This window comes from Sander vitreus, chromosome 4 (assembly GCF_031162955.1).
Source record: "Sander vitreus isolate 19-12246 chromosome 4, sanVit1, whole genome shotgun sequence".
Lineage (NCBI taxonomy): Eukaryota > Metazoa > Chordata > Actinopteri > Perciformes > Percidae > Sander > Sander vitreus.
The window spans coordinates 21,215,066-21,233,163 of NC_135858.1; the positions used below are offsets into that span (position 1 = coordinate 21,215,066).

General features: G+C 38.4%; 1 protein-coding gene across 1 annotated transcript in view; it reads left to right on the top strand.

Annotated features, from left to right (window-relative positions):
* Nucleotides 1-18,098, top strand: part of cdh22 (cadherin 22) — a 97,701-nt gene that overhangs the window by 65,311 nt on the left and 14,292 nt on the right. The window lies entirely within an intron of this gene.

Below are 18,098 nucleotides of genomic sequence, written 5' to 3' on the forward strand. Positions count from 1 at the left end.
CGTTAATCGCAATGCGATTAAGGGACGAGCATAATGCATTAATTTTTAATCGCATTAATCGCATGCCGCCATTTATTAATTTATTTTCACTTCACTCGGCTTTGCGTCGTGCCTAACAGGCTACTATTTTGCCGTACTTCCTCGTAACACATCCTGCTGTTGCACGAATAGCAACGCGGATTTCTGTGCCTCATTCTGGTGCCACTGATATGTCTGCGCTGCTCTCTGATGCTCTGAAACAGACGTTACAGGCAACAGAAACATCGCCGCACGTGACGCTAGTTAACACTATACTTGACAGCAGCTAACGTTAGCCTACCGCTAGCTATTAGCTGGATTAAACACAGTTACAATGCTGACAGCTAACGCTAAACGGTGTAAAGTGTGACTGTATTTCACTGTAGAGGATTCAACAACGGGATGCAGCTGCCGTTGTCGGAAAAACACAGACAGTGCGTTCAATGAAACTGGTAATTCACAGCCTCGTGGTGCATTCAAAGTTGTTGTTAAATGCCCTTTTCCCATCTGGTGGTTGTTTTTGTCATTCAACAGTAGGGCTGAAACGATTCCTCGAATAACTCAAATAATTCGATTACAAAAAATCTTCGATCCAAAATTATTTGCCTCGAAGCTTCGTTAAATCAATGTTACCAACGTTGTATTGCTGACGGACGGTGTTTCCACACGGATCATTATTATTGTCGCATACCAGACGCTGCTAAGTCTGCGGGCGGCACATGCCAGAGCGTAAATAGTGAGGGGCTAGGAGAAGAGACAGGCTGGAGAAAATGACAGAAAGTGTCCAAAGTTTGGAATCAGTTCAAACGTAATTAAAAGGAGAACTCTGTACAGTGTGTCTACTGAAAAACCGAACTAGCTTACCACAATAATAGCACAACATCAATGCTTCAGCATCTCAACAGAAAACATTTCTCATCCATTCCACGAAGAGGACCCGACAAAAGTAAATCACAGAGTCGTATGGACGATGAAACTACACCAAACACACCAACTACCAAAAATAAAGACAAGAAAATACGTAGCAGTGACCGCAATTTGATCTAAAGAGCTCACTTGTTGACTATCCCATCGGAGAAACAGCTGATTGTTGCGCACCATTTTCTCTCACTCTCTCTCTTCACGGAGAAACAGCTAATCAACGATCTACTAGCATAAGTGTAACAGAGCTCAATCTATTTTGATTTATATATTATACATAAATATATAATTAATATTTACATATACATATATTTACATATAGGCCTATATACAGATCAGTCTCAGGATGGAACTTGTAGTTCTGAAAGTTAAGTTGCACAACTTAAGGTAATGTTTATGTATGTCTAATGTAGGCCTATGCCTTAGTGTGAGGTTGATGTCATTTCAGAAAATGTTTTCTTTAAAAATGTTACATTGTAATATGGCACTTAAATGCACTTCATATGTTTAGTTTTTTGAGAGATGATATTGTAAGCAATGTAGGCAACAAAAATGTTGCTTTTTCCGAAAATTTAACCAAACTATTGTTTATTATTGCTCTTCAATAAAACAAAAGTATTTCTTATCCGATTACTCGATTAATCGATGGAATAATCGGTAGAATACTCGATTACTAAAATAATCGATAGCTGCAGCCCTATTCAAAAGCTATTTACTAGTGAAATAAGTTATAATTATAGTGATTACATTATTATTATACATTTCATTTTGACGATATGGCCTTAGCAATAAACAAGCCGTTCTTTAATGTTGCCAACTGTTTAGTACCCTTCTTTCGGTTCAGGCACCGTTAAGGCACCGGTACCGTTTTAAAAGTACCGCTTTAACACCGGTATCCAAACCAAACAATACCCAACCCTAATATTGACTCTAGATTCAAATGTGTGACTAGATTAAATATATAATAAACAAATACAAATCTTAAAATCAAGTTCATAAAGTCACTTTCTTTGCATTCATTTGATTCCCAATCAAGATACATTGGTAAGAATTGCTTTCCATTGTTAATATGTACTTAAAAACAGGTCTGAAATGCGAAATAATAGAATTTTAATCATGTGATAAAACGTGATTAATCGCGATTAACTATAGAAATTCAACGATTAAGAAAATGTAATCGTTTGACAGCCCTAAAAAATATGGAAGTGTGATAACTCCATTTAAATCAATTCAAGCATTGCATCACACATCATGAAAGTAAAAATACACAGAGAAACAATTATTTATATTCTTAATTTTACCTGCTCTCTATTCCAAAAAGACATGTTGTTAAAGCTGGTTTATTTTAAGTGGGTCAGCCAGGCAGAATAGAAACAAAGACAGCGTTCACCTTCGTAGTATGTGTAGTACCTTCCTTCTATCTGCTTCGCAGGAGTTACATATACTATGACGGAACATGAAAGCGATACAGCTATTCTGTGCTGTGTGATGTATTGCAAGAGACTAATTTACAATAATACATAGCATGTGAAATGATATGTGAAAAGACTGATTAGTAAAATAGAGGATTTCAACGATGTGGGACAAACGAGACATTGACATTGAGTCTGAGCACTTTTAACATACAGACAGTAAGATGAACGTGCATTGTCATTCAAATGTAAAAGCCATAAACTGGCAAAGGACAGAACTACCAGAAAGCAGAAGGGTTTGAAGATACTAGGTAAGTTAAGATGATAGGTGGAGAAGGTAAGAAAGATGTCACGAGTAAAGGAAGAATACACCTATACATCAGTATCACAAGTTAACATTGTGATATCTGTGTCAGTGCATCGATACAAGAAAGAAAAATACCATATCATGTCTTTCTATGACTGCCTCATTATTTCCATACATATGGTTTGGATTGTTTTCAATTGCACAATATGATTTATCAGACACTTCTTATGAAAGGCAATTTATGAATCAAGCTTTGGGCAAAGGCACAGTTTGCCAAAGAATGTCAGAAACAAACTGTTTCCCGAAGAATATATATTTTCTCTGGGTTTTGTTTTATGCTGGATGCAAGTCAGAAAGATTAATATTTCACAGATTTCAATATTGTATGTATATCTATTCCAGCACTCTGGTTGTTTGCTGAACTAAATACAAACGTAGAATGGACTTCAAAATCCCATTTGAATGGATACAGCGTTTGTATGACTATTTGGCCTGTCAAAAATATTTCTGCATGTCATTTAACAAGCTCTTCATGTAAAATCATCACTCATTATTTCCTTCCTTTATAACAAAAGCTACTGTGCTTATGATGGTTCTCTATTTTATTTTCACACAAGTGATATAGCTGCAAACAGTGGCGTAACGAGCCAACACCGGGCCCCTAAGCAGGATTATCAAGGCGGGCCCCCCTACTACAGCACGTGATGATGGCGCAATGTCCACGAGTAGGCTACCATCAATAGGACAGGATAGGATCATAGAGACACAGCATATAAGAGATGAGATGACTGATAAACTCAGGAGTAGCCTACGCTCACCACAACAACAAAAAAACACTGGTGAATGCGCACCATAACACATGAAAAAACACACAAGGGCAGTCCCTCCAGGATTTCGTGGCCTTTTTTTAGATTGTTGCGTCCCAAAATGCCTGATTTTGCAATAAAAGTTGCAATGTCTTTTGTATGTTTGTTGCAATGAAGTTGCAGAAGACAGTGAAAGTTGCAAAAAAAGTTTTTTGTATAGTAAAAAAAAAAGGAAACTTGTTTTGGAGAGAATAATAATTATTACTATTAATTAATTACTCTGGGCTGAGATTTCCTAGGAACTTTACCAACTTTACCAAAAAGGCTCAGGATGTGTAACAACAAGAATATGAAAATGGCTGGTGGATTTAAGACAAAAAGTAATAATTTATTGAATGAATCAAATAAAAAAAAAAACGAGTGTAGCTGTCCTCAATTTAGGTCATCCTGTACGTCTCATCTCCGGTTTTTCCTGCATCCACCATGTGTGTGTGTGTGTGTGTGTGTGTGTGTGTGTGTGTGTGTCAGTCGCGGGGGGAACTCAGCAGCCCCGCCCGCTGCAGAGATCAGACAGGATGTAAACAGCAGCAGCTTTCAGTGACTTTAGAGTGAAAAAACTTACCGCGTACATTGATGTTAAAATGTATACAGGTTGGCAGGACGGTCTGAAATGTTCTGCACGGTCTTTCGTTGTACGTTTTGTTGGTAAATGTGAGATGTTCGAGTCACACACGTGAAGAGAACGGTTTCTGAAACAAGGAAATGAATTTGACCCGTTCTCACTCTCGCTTGGTCAGTGGCCAAATGCGATAGGGGGCCCCGGCTGTCAATCAATATCTTCCAGTCACGCGGGCCCCTGATTGGTCTGGGCCCGTAAACACCGCTTACCCTGCTTACCGATAGTTATGCGTCTGGCTGTGACAAAATTAAATGTTGCATCATTATCTAGCACCAATCCAACAGTGGGAGTTTTGAAAAATAAAGACAAATTCAATCCAGGTCTTTCCACTGATCACCATTATAAATGGACACAGTCATTAGGGTGTTTTATTCTCCTTACACAGTCAATAGGCTTTGGGCTGAGTTAAACCCAATTATCATTTGCAGAGCAGAAGAATAATTAAAAAAGCAAAGCTTTAAAATGGGGCCTCCATGCTGGAAGTTGCATTTACATGTGTAATGAGGCTCAGGCCTCTCCTCCACTTGATCCACAGACTCTTAACCACTTATAGCCCCCCTGTGCCTCTGCAACGCCGCCCGCATGCGCCATTCCAGAACATTGTCTGGTCTGATCTCCCTCACTCCCACCTCGCTCCCTCTCCCATCTGCGAGAGACCACATTAACCTTCAGCTCCTAATCACACAGGGATGATTAGTCTTCCAGCAAAAAGATCATTGCTGTTCCCAGTATTGTAAAAGAAAAGGTTTTTAATGCTCTCATTAGAGAGAAATGCAGCAAAATATTTCACACTGTAATTACAAGCCAAAGGAAGGGATTTCAAAGTACATAGAGGAGAATATGACATTCAGCTTCATTGCCATATCTATTTCTCTATCTCTCTATCTCTCTATCTCTCTATCTCTCTATCTAGCTATCGATCTATCGATCTATCTATCTATCTATCTCTATGTTTTTTTCTGTATTTATGACAGTCCATGAGCCCTCACATGACAGGAACGTCTGACAATATCTTCTTCGCGATTTTTGTATCCCAGTTTTTTGTCTCTTTGTGTAGGTTGTGTGGAGCTCTGTTGGAGTCTGCTGCCAAGATTGAATGAAAATGTGTTAGCCTGACCCTGGGTCAAAGCTTTCTCATTCTCATTTTCAGCCTCAGGGGTAACCACTGGGGGCATGGGGGAAACAATTTTCTCCTCCGTGTTATTTTCAGAATAATATTTTAAAAAGACTACTAGTTGTTGTCGAAAGACGAAGTTGAAGAAAATGTTTTGGGTCCGTGGAGTCGCTATGCTTGTGCTGGTGCCAAGAGCTGGTGTTTGTAGCATTTCGTCTCTGAGTAATGGCAAGGATAGAGCCTTCATATTGTTGGCCTTCCAACTTGTAGAAAGAAATGAATGAGAAAAGCACATGAATGAATTTTATATATATATATATATATATATATATATATATACCTTTCCAGTGAAGCGAGACCAGTACAAGTTTAGGGAATGACAGGATAAACAGTACTGAACCAAAAAATTGCCTTGCAAACAGAAGCCAGTTTAATGCTTCTGAATTTCTCCTCATCAATAAGTGAGATTTTGATTTACAATACTCCCTTTGGTCTCTTGAGAGGTAATCGAGTTGTTTGGCAACTGCCCGATCAGTGCAATTTGGCCACATCTTATATTCAAGCTAGCTCTTGCACAGATCCAGGGAATTGGAGCAAACAAGATGATGTCACACAGCCTTTCCGAAATGCTGCCATTGATAAATTGATGCATGTTTTCCTCTCCTCATTCTGCCTTTGTAGCACAGAAGGAGCTCCGTGCCATTTCTGAAATATCAGTCACACACACACACACACACACCTGCAAACACATGCAAAGATCCTTGTGTTGTCATACGTTTGACTTTGCGATAAATATGAGAAGTGACACTGTAGATAGGCTGCATGTTTTTAGGTTTGTCATGAGGCAGCATGTGAACAACGCTGGGCTAACATAGTCCATAATTATCATCTGTTATTGTTTATTACTTAATAAAACAGAGTCACATAGTCTTAATTATTTAATTATAACCAACAATATAGTGTATGTGAGAAGTCCACATAAACTGGTCTGTGCAATCGATCTTTGTCTCAAATGCAAACCAGGTGTAAGAGAATTTAATGTGCATTTTAAACTCAAATAAGGGTAAAGCAGAAGATAAAGCCAACATACTAGCACATTGAAAGAACAGCTTAATATTAACACTATCACACAGATGCTAACATTGTCAATAATTGGATACATCTGTGCATCATGTTTCCACCCTTGCTCAAGCCATGCTCACTAGCTGCTTGGAATAAACTAAAAATAGTCAAGAATGTCCTTTTAAATCACATCTTCTTATGTGAATGTAGGTATGTTAATTTTGATATGTTGTATTTTGTTAATTATATTAATTTTCACTATATAGTAGTGACAAAGCTTGTGATGGAAACTACGACTAGAAATAGTACATTTTGCGGTCTGTTTCTCCTTGGAACTGACAATTTTGTAGTCAGACATTAAAATGAAATGTACTGTCAAAGTGTAAAGTTAGCATTAAGGTTCCCCACATTTGTAAGATTGTCTTTGGTGTTCTCTTACCTTACAATATAAATTCAGAGGTCCAAATCGGAGGGTTCTATTGAAGCAGAGGCTGTTGCCTGATATGTTAAAACACTTGAATGTCTACTGCTTTCCAGGATGCACTTATTTATTCAGTACAATAAACTGCCAAAGGAGGAGCCCAGAGGTATAAGCATCAGCCAACAGATGTTTGTGTGTAAAATGAGCTTCAATTTAGTTTTAGCTCTCCAGAATGTTGTTAATCAATTTTGAAACTTGGACAAGGCAACAGCTCTTGGAAATAGGCATAATTAAGTCAATTTTTCTTTCACCTGGAATAGACGTCAAACACTGGCGAGCTGCCCTCTTTTGCCTTATCCATATGCCTGTGTGCCCAGGGCCCTTTGCTAACTTCATCTGTCCTCTGTGAAAAGAAAATCTGAAGTAAGAAGAGTTATTGCTGCTATGTTCAGTATCTAGCCTGTCTCAACTTCTTTATAGACCTGTTACACTGGCAGAATTAATTAGAGGGAACACAACACTTTCTATTTTTCAATTGAATCAATTGAGATTCAAAACTTTTCACAGAAGAGTGGTCTTTTAGTTCCATGTTGCCATAGCAAATCAGCTAAAATCCACTCGTGAGGCATTATGAGTATCACTTGATTGATAGCAAGACTTCATTGTGGCTACTTATAGGTAAACAGTCATTAATTGTATACCTGAATCGTTCAATCAAGCTGTTAATGGAACAAGGCATATAACGTGGTGTTTTCTGTTGGTGGTGGTGTTTTTTTCATTATTATTTAAAGATGTGACACATTCTGTGAAAACAGGTCAGCAAGTCATGTGTTTGTTATTTTTTTTATGTGTTCTGTGTGTGTGTGTGTGTGTGTGTGTATAGAGTTCTGGGGACCAAAAGCTGTGGGGACTCACCTCCCATCTGGGCACCTTCCCTACATAACCCTCAACGCATCCATCTCATCCATCTCATCCATCTTGTCTGTCTGTCAGCCTGTCTGTCCGTCTCAGCTGAATCTGCTTTCACTTTCGGCTTACTACAAATTATATCATAAACACAATTGTACATGTTTGTCCCTGCACGGATGCATGCTACAATGAAATGCATTGAACTGCATGCACACACCCACCCACATGTATACACACAGCCTTAACTGTCACACTCTTAATACAGCAGATCAACCCCGGTTTACTTAGCTAATAAGGAGCGTTCCATTGTCTCCTGTTGTGTGCTGTGTTATCACCCAGTCTTGTTCATGGAGTGTCAGCTTCCTGGCTCAGGTCTAGCTTTCAGTGGAAAATCAGATTAACCTAAGCCTTTTAACTGCGGTTGGGTTTGATCCCATTTGAGAGCAGGCAACACAACCTATTTTGTTTGTGTTTAGAGGGAGAATGCATGTGGAGAAAGGATGAAGGGTAGCCAAGAGAAATAAATTTAAAAAAATGGGTGACACAGGCTAAGCAGCTTTTGCTTGGGGATAGAGTTCAAGCCAGGGCCATGACCCAAAGTGTTAAATAGCTTCTCACCTTTTATATACAGGGCCTTCTAGGGATCTTATGCAGGCCGATGTTCAGAGATAGAAGGAGAAAGCGAAATAAGTGACTTCACAGAAGGACAAAAGGAGAAAGATAAATACAAGGAAAAAGGCACACGGTAAATACAGATTGGATTCACACTTCTATCATACTATCATGTGGAACACATGTGCACAACCATGCCAAAAAGACATGGATTCTTACTCGGTTTCTAGAGTATCAGTTACAGGTTCACCTGCACAGTAAAAATATTTCGATGCACCTCCTTTTTACGTGCAGTTTTGATCTTTGCATAAAAATACTCGGGTTGCTAGAAATTCTAACAAAAACAAAATATTGCAAAAAGATTTTTGTAGGCCAGATCAGATTGTTTCATGTCTTTGGAATGATCTGAAGATTTGACTGGAAGCTAATTATTGTATCATTAGCAATAGCAAAGCAAGGCAGAGAGAGCTTATTTTTCTTCCTTTGGCATCAAAACTCTCTCAAACTGCCCCTGTTTGCAATGTTTGCAACATAAACACACACATTTGAACGTTTATGCTTTTGAGGACCCTCATTGACGTTATGTATTCCCAAGCTAACCCATACAACTTAATGCTAACAACCAGAGTAGGCTCGACACATAAGCGAACTAAGCGGTTGCTTTAGGCCCTGAGACCTACGGTGAGTTGTTCAAAACCTTTCTTTTTAGTGCACAAACAATGTTGTCAGTGCTTTCGTTAAGGTGTAGAGACCCTGGTGATACTTCGAGCAAATTTTGAGGCTAGCATAAAAGTGCCCCTAGCCATTTGACCGAAAAACAAAAATACGGTAAATCTTAAAAGTGGTGATTCCGTCCTAAATATGATTTTAAATGAAAGTTTGACTCAGGTACATTCAAAAAAGACCCTAGGTTGCATTTTGGCGAGAGTTACGCTTTCAGTTGATGTTCTAGCTTGCAGAGTATCTGTTCTGTCTCTCTGTGGGTCTGTGTCTTGCTTGTTTGCCAGTAGCTTCCAGGGCTGTGTTCTGTGACGTGAGAAGTGAGACTGAAATACAACTAATTCTACATTTGATGAACAGCAATGGGCAACAGTGTTTAGAAACTTTAGCTTGGAGAAGATAACCAAGTTGAAGAGATGGAAAGCAAATAGATTAGCTTGACTATTAATTAAATATTCAATTTAAAATGTTGATTAGCTGGAAATACTGTGCGATATGGATTCACGTCTCTCAGTAAATAATAACCAAGTATTCAGCCAAGCCATAGTATAAATAAAAGGCTATTTTATTTTGAAAATGTAGAAAAAGAAATCTGGAAGAGCCAGTTTAAATGTGCCTGAAGCAGCTAATAAAACTAATAATAGTATTTTTAGCAATAGCCTAATTTACATGTGCTTAAGTTTGTCAGTAGATGCTGGATCATTAGCAAGCACAGACTTTGCACAATATTATTAGTGTTTTGTAATAAATGTATGTTCTTCACCATATGGTTGCCTTGTGCATTATATCTTTTTTATTGTGTCATATCCTTTTTTACGTTTAGACATCGTGCACATTAAGAAAGGTGAGATTCAGCCCTTTTCAATGAGAATATAACACTAAAATATGCATCACACTATTTGTACATTATGGGTAGCAACACATTACAATGAGGGGGCCCCCAAAGTCTAGGGCCGGCGTTGCTCACAACTAACCGAACCTATGCACTAACCTTTCCATCACTATGATAAAACATTCTACCCTTGGCCCCTAAAGCCAAGGGTAAAGTCTTAATCCTCAAACAACACTTTTAGAAAGTGAGGACTAACCACGTAATTTTCCAATTGTGTTCTCACTTTGAATCTATAAAAGGAAAGTGTGATGATTCACAATGAGCATCTTTGCAAGTGAAAAAACTTAAGAACTATTAGGGCTCCAAAGCATGTAACATGAAATCAGATGTGCTTGTCTATAGCTTTCATATTGTATTGTTAATACAACTTTAACTAAATAATTATTCCTTAAAACTGATGTTAACTGTCGTACATTTGGAATCAAGACTTGAGTCAATATTTGAAGAACAAAATGTCCTGCTTCTTTGGATAACAATGTTATGTAAATCCATAAAATGCAAATATAAATGTAACTTATTGCAAGTAAATCTACATAAACAAGGCCAACAGTGTGGCAATTTAGTGCCATACATATCACTGTGCTCAAAACATCAAATTTCTATGGGGCCTTAAAGATTTTAAGATGTGCTACAGTTTAACAAGAGTATTACCATTCAGCCATGTATTGGATCAAACCAAGATAATACAAATCTTAGCTTAGTGATGTTATAGTTATTATAGTTCATAAGATGTATATCCCCTCTTAATTTTCTACCATTCTGGATAATTTCCTGATTTGCCCATTTTTTCAATCTGCTGCACCTCACTGAATGACACTTAAACACAATCTTTGCCTCTCAGCCCCTTCCTCGCCCACCTCGTGGTATTTATCTGACTGAATGCAGAGAGACAGATATCATATAGTGCCATGTGTGCAGAAAAAAGGCTGGGTGGAAACCCAAAACTAGGTATGGCCTGAGGTAATGGAGGCCTGTCAGCTCTGCCGTGCCATCTCACGGCTGGCAGACTTGGTCACTGCGACAGATCACCTCAGTTTTGGCCACGTCATCGCCAACCTCCAACCCCTGGAAGAGTCTGTTTGAAATTGCTAAATGTTAAGCCTGTCTGAAACACGTGAGCGCACTTACTCACCTAATGCACATATAGAAAGACTACTAAAACAAACACAGGCAGATGCAAGACATACAACAGACTAAAAGATGAATTAGCAAACCGACATAGATGATAAAAAAGCCAGACAGACTCATAGTTGTGCCAGACAGTATTTCATAGGAGACTGAGTGAGTCATTTGTTCTACTCACCAAATGCCTCTTCTTTTGTCTCTCAAATGTTAACATTGCATCAGACAAACCAGCAGAAAAGAGGGACTGGAATATTCACTGTTTCTTGCAATATCTTATTAGATGTATCCTGTTCATGTCAATGTTTACAGCAAAAAGGTTTATGTGCATGTGATGGGAACTTTTCATGTGTTGTTTGATGCAGCCCTTTTGCTGTTTCAGTGGTTCTCTGCAGGTGGAAATTCCTCAAGCCTAAATAATGTTTTTCAAGAAACAAGAAATAAGATAAAGCCAGGACCAGCAGATTTTTGTTTCTAAACCTTTTGTGGCCATATAACAACATCATCATCCTACTTACAGTATTTAACCCGATGTAAACATATATTATTTTAACCAATCATCATGTTTGTCATTGCTTTCTGGTGAACACAGTTTTTATTCATATGAATATTGCAAGATGGAAAACTTGCTAGCTTCACCACCACAAAAGGTAGTAAATTGTAACATAAATTATTTAACCTGGTGTATATAATTTGTCTATTCTATCAATGGCTAGCCAACAGGCTACGTATATGCTCATGATGTAAATCCCAAAACATGTTATATGTGCATGATAACATGATTTTATTACATGCTCGTTAATTAAAGTCATCAAATTATGCATTGTAGCTACTGTAATGTGGGCTTACCAATTTAGATGATCATATTATATATATGTATATATATTACTTTAAAAGTTTGGCTTTTAATCCTATTTAAGCTCTTTCTTTTGAGTTCAGAGCAGTGCATTGAGACATTTAATGCTCCACTGGACACCATAAGGATGCTTTTTACCACTGAAAATAATGGATGCGTTTGAAAACACACCTCTGATACTTATAATGCATTCCAGGCTTCAGAGTTGAACCTCTCTCAGCACATTTTAAGTGGTTGTCTGTTTGTTTGTTTGTTTATTTATTTATTACCTCCTTGCTGCCATCGTGAAATGGTTGATTTCTGCTGCGAATGAGAAAGCTGCCTCCCTCTCGCAACCTTGACCTTTCAGACACCTCAAGTGCAGTGGGATATACTTTTGGGAAAGTCTCTCCTTCTAGCTTTCCAGAGATGCAAGAGATTTAAGGGGGTCAGGAAAGGGGACTGCTAGATAGAAATCTAATTAGGTGATTTTGCTTAAGGGAGCTTCGCTAGCTGCTCGATAAACTCCCACACGCTCGCTCTGCTCCTCTCTCATTTCCCTCTCTTACTTCACTCTCTGTCTCCCCTCAGCAGTTTGCACTCACCCCGAGATGCCGACTGAGTGTCCCCCTGCTGAGGGCAGAGTCACAGGACGCAGATCATGACTCACTTAACTACATCTTCACTACTGTTCATATCTCTTCAAAGAAATGAGTAGATTCATTTCTCCGCTGATGACAAAGCTTTTGCTTTAAGTGTCTTCTCTTCTGCTCATTATTCCTCTACCTTCAGACCGGAATAAAGGGCTCCGAAGAAGGATGAGAAGATAAGACAAGGCCCACTTTGGCATACAGCACACTTGGATTCTTCATAGATCACTGTGGATTGACTGGATGTGTGGTGGTCTTTGGAATAATGAAACTTAGAAGCGCATGGTACAGTAACTCATGTGAGTTAGTCATGCAGTAGTGTGGCAGCTTTTGCAACCCCTCAACCTCCTACAAAGGTTGTTAATATTCAACTACTGTGCTTGTTAGTAATGTGCAAAGCATGGAGTAGTGTAATATTAAACTAACTCTTACCATGATGGGATAAATACACTGGTCCTGGCACATACTGGCGCACCATACAGAAGTCATGGAACTAGTCTGGGTGTGCAAATCCAGGTAGAAAATGGGAAAAAATGCACGTCTGCATCCTGAAGCTGGGAAACAGTAGAGTGGTACTTTAATGTACCAACAACTGTCAGTGAAAACAATAGATCTAGGTGTTTTGACACACGTTTTGTATTGCTCTCAACCCTTCACAAAGTGGTTTTATTTGCTTAACTTTAAATATACAGTACCTTAATCATATTTCGATATTGTTGGCTATCCAGTTGTTGGAAAACATTAGCAGTCACGCTTTGCAGATACATTCAACACAGTATGAACATAAGGTCTTATATGCTAAGAGAAATGTTCAGCATTACACCTTTCACAGAATTGAATTATTTTGCTATTTATCAGAGCCTTATTCTCAAAAGCAATAAAAGCCATCACAGTTTATAAAAGTATAGTAATCTGGACCATGGGTAAGATTCAGAGGTGGAAAGTAACAAAATACATTTACTCACGTTACTGTATTGAGTAGTTTTGTTGTGTATTTTGTATTTTTCAAGTAGTTTTTAAAATACGTTTTGAGTGAAGTATTTATTTATATATATATATATATATATATATATATATATTTCGCTACATTACAAATCCCATCCGTTACTGAGAAAAAAAAAACTTTGACTAACGAAAACGAAAAGGAAGAAAAAAAATCGCGCCCAGAACCACTACAGTGACGAATGATCAGCATCTAGGCTGCCTACCAGGCGCCAAGTCTTTCTGTAGGAGATTGAGAACGAGATGGAGGTGGCTCAGGCGAGCGACGGCTGTTCAGAGACTGTTTCAGTAGAAATGCTAGCTGAAACATCAAATTCTGCTGCCCAAAACAACGAAAATCCTTGGCCACATTTGAAAGACTGTTTTTTATTTAAATTCAAGAGGGCCAATAGTATCATCATGCAATGCCAGATGTACCTGCCAAAGGTGACTGAACTGGCGGCATTCAATAACTCCACATCTAATCTGCAGAAGCATGTTTTGGTAAGTATTTGTGCATTGGTACTTCAAACCAAGTTTTCATGACTAATAGCAAATTGCCAATTAACAAAACAACATATTTCGTGGCATTGCAAATTTTTGTCTAGCACTAGCAACCCGTAGCACAATGTATGTAGGACACTGGCTGAATTAATTCACATACATCTAATTAGCTCATATGGGCTACTTAGGTGTGTAGAAGCTAGCTGCTAGTCTGGGCTGTGAACATTAGTCTCGTTTGAACAAATAGGCTGCGCCCCACCGAAAGTGTCACCGGTTTGAATATAAACGAGCCTTTGAATTTACAGTCGCATCAAATGTATCAGCAGTGTGAATGATAAAGGGAGAGCTCCGTTTTTTTGGGTTGAGAGGATTGTAGCATGAAATGTTATGTGTGACATGTGTCATGTCATTATTACATGTGTATACATTTGTATAGATTTTTCTTTAATTAAAAACAAAATAGTTTTGGATTTATGACCTGTTGTTCTATTTTAAACTACATGGGAGAGATCCCCCCCGCCCCGTTTTACTTTTCTTTTCTTTTTTTTTATGTAACTAAGTAACTTTTACTTAAAGTACATTTTAAATGAACTACTTATTACTTTTACTTGAGTAATTTTTCAGATAGGTAATTTCACTTGTACTTGAGTAATATTTCATCAAAGTATTGGTACTTTTACTTTTTTTCATACTTTTAGTACTTTTTCCACCTCTGGTAAGATTTGAGATGGCATGTAATGATATTTTTAGAAACACTAAATACAGGCTGTAACACCTGGTTCATTTCCATGTGTTTTTTGTGTGTTTCTCGAGTGCAGAATTTCCGGCGCGCTAAGGAAGAAGCATGTGATTTACCCTGAAATCATGGCATAGCATTTTGTAATTACAAAGTAAGCCATAATATCCCAAACAACCTCCCTGAGCTGTGGGTATGACTAAGCCTGTTTTGTGTCTGTGATGCAACGTCAACACTGAGGAGCTGTTTATTGTGAAGGTACAATTGTGGCCCGGAAGCGTACTCGGCAGTAGCTTAGTCACAGTACTGTATAGCCACCACTCAGGCTCATAATTCAGAGTTGTGTGAGGCTGTCTCACACAGACAGGCAACATGAGCTTAAAAGTTACACAATAAAGCGGATGTCTTTATGTGCCAGAAGGTTGTAGTGGTATATATGTGTATATCTACAGTATTGTTTGAATAATCAATTTGCAGGTAGATGATTAATGAGTGACACATCTTTCTGGAAAGGAGAGGTATGAGAGGGAGATAGTTTGGCGAAGATAAATGCAAAGGCCAAGGAATCAGAGGAATAGGAATTCAGTGATGAATGTGAAAGAGCTGGCTGAAGAGGCAGAGAGGTAGAGGGGAAATGACAGAAGAGTTCAGTCCAGTAAACAAAGCCGTGTTTAACATTGTATAAGTATCCTGCCCCTTAAAAGGAGACTGCTATTGTAACAGCTGAGTAATGGTTTGATATATTTCCCTCGATCTTATCTGCTACCGTAAGGTTTTGTGAGACCAGACAAAGGAATTACAGCCATTGAACACTGTGCTTTAATCATTCTGAGAAACGCCTCACTTAATAATAGTTCTGGGAGTTGTTTGTCATGTGCGTTGCTGCGGATCCCTAACTCTGTATGTGAGAGAGAAACAGAGGTTTCACTGCAATATAAAACTAGTCTTGCTTAACAACAGGAAAAAGAACATGTATTAGGACCACTGTTAGCAAAAACTAATTATTTGTATTTCGTGGACTTCCAAGTCAAAATGTATTTGGGGGTCCTTTTACAAGGTTTTACAAAAATGAAAACAGCCAGTGGTGGATGTCACAGGGATTGCCTCTCTCAGTCTTTTCCCAACCGTTCACAATTTTTATAGTCAAGTACAATATGTGTGATGGATAAATCTCTCCATGAGCCTCCTGACCCACTTTGATCAACTTATTGAAGGGTGTTGGCTATTTCAGTTGATTATTAAGGAATGTAGAATTGTTAAAATTCAGAAGGAATATATTTAGTAAAGAAAGATCTTTGTGTAGAATAGGCAAGAGAGAACAGCTGACTGTGTGTGCAGTAGGAGTTATGCTTCCGATACTTGTAAAGGCTGACAGGAGTGGGATGAACTGTTACTAAACAAATACCTGACGTGTAAATAAGAAAACACGGAACATAAAGACACTGAGCTTCCATAAAGTCAGTGGCAGCACCCAGCTTTTCCTGTAAACCAAAATAAAAACAGGTATTGTGTTTTTGACAAAATGACATTTGCCATCTGTGCTACAAGTTTGCTGCATTCTGTGATAGACAACAGCAGTAGATACGGTACACAGCAGATGTTTGGGATAAAAAGAGGGACATAAGCATACAAAACTGTGCAAACTTTACTGAATTACAAAGTATTTTGTAATGCTGTGTGCTACTGCTATTCAATAATTCTAAAACTGTCCTTTAAAGGAATAGTTCAACATTTTAGAAAATACATTCACACACTTTCTAGCGGAGCGTTACATGGGAAGATCGATACCACTCTCATATCTGTCTATTCAATATAAGGCTACAGCTTGATTAGCTAAGCTTAGCACAATGACTGAAAACGTTTCAAAATTTGCTTACCAGTCCCTCTTAAAGCGTAACTCTCGCCAAAATGCAACCTAGGGTCTGTTTGTGATTGTACCCGAGTCAAACTTTCGTTTAAAAGCATATTTAGGACGGAATCACCACTTTTAAGATTTACCGTATTTTTGTTTTTCGGTCAAATGACCTTTTGAATGGGAGTGCTAGAGGCAGTTTTATGCTAGCCTCAAAATAGCTATTTTTAAAACACTAAGAAGGCTCAACACAACATGAAACTTTGCTCGAAGTATCACCAGGGGCTCTACACCTTAACTTGACAACTTTGTTTGTGTACCCAGAGTTTACTAAAAAGAAAGGTTTTGAACAACTCACCGTAGGTCTTGTTGTTTCCGGCCGCAGCCATTTTATCAGTCAAAAACAATCGATTTCCGAATGCAACATAACAGGGAGGAGAGTAAAGATGGAAAGCTCCTAAAGCTTAGTTACATATAAATGCACGGATTATTTCTTGTTTTGTCGTTACTGAAAAATAATATTGACCTCGTAGTTGAAAAAGGAGCCTCATATGGAGTCTGTTCATTCACATTCGGATATCGACTCGTTTTGACTGCCGAGGTAGTAGCGGCCGGAAACAACAAGACCTAAGGTGAGTTGTTCAAAACCTTTCTTTTTAGTATACTCTGGGTACACAAACAATGTTGTCAATGCTTTCGTTAAGGTGTAGAGCCCCTGGCGATACTTCGAGCAAAGTTTCATGTTGTGTCGAGCCTTCTCAGTGTTTTAAAAATAGCTATTTTGAGGCTAGCATAAAAACGCCCCTAGCACTCCCATTCAAAAGGCCATTTGACCGAAAAACGAAAATACGGTAAATCTTAAAAGTGGCGATTCCGTCCTAAATATGCTTTTAAACGAAAGTTTGACTCGGGTACATTCACAAAAAGACCCTAGGTTGCATTTTGGCGAGAGTTACGCTTTAAGCTCATTAATTAAGACGTATTTTGTTTGTTTAATTCGTACAAACAAACTAAAACAAAACTTGGCCAGGAGGGGTAGGCCTACTGTGAGTTCCTAGAGTCTCTGCCAAGAACTTGTCTAATATTTAACTTCCTGTGAAACTGCAAGTCTTTGGGTGCGTCCATAAATCCAATCTGACACTCTACACTAAAATGAGAATGCTGTTTTTTGAAGAAATAACATTATTTCTTATGAATTAACAAAAGGTTAAGTTCAAATGGGTGAAAAAAAAATGCTGGTTCGTATCCACATTGCATGTTGCTGAGTGTTGAATTATTTCATGTAATTCTCCTTGCACATTTGTTGCATTTCCCTAGGACGGTTCCTACCATTTCAGCTCTTCATTACACATTCACTGCATTGGTCGCTCTGCTGCTCTGTCTCCTCAGACAGAGAGTACGCTCTGCCGCTCTGAGACTGTGGTGCTCAACAGTATATTCCAACAGCGCTCCGAAGTTACGAACAACAGTTTGTGCCACAGTGCACCCTGGCACTCAGACAATATATACAATATACACATATATGCTAATCTCTTTGTTTTTAAC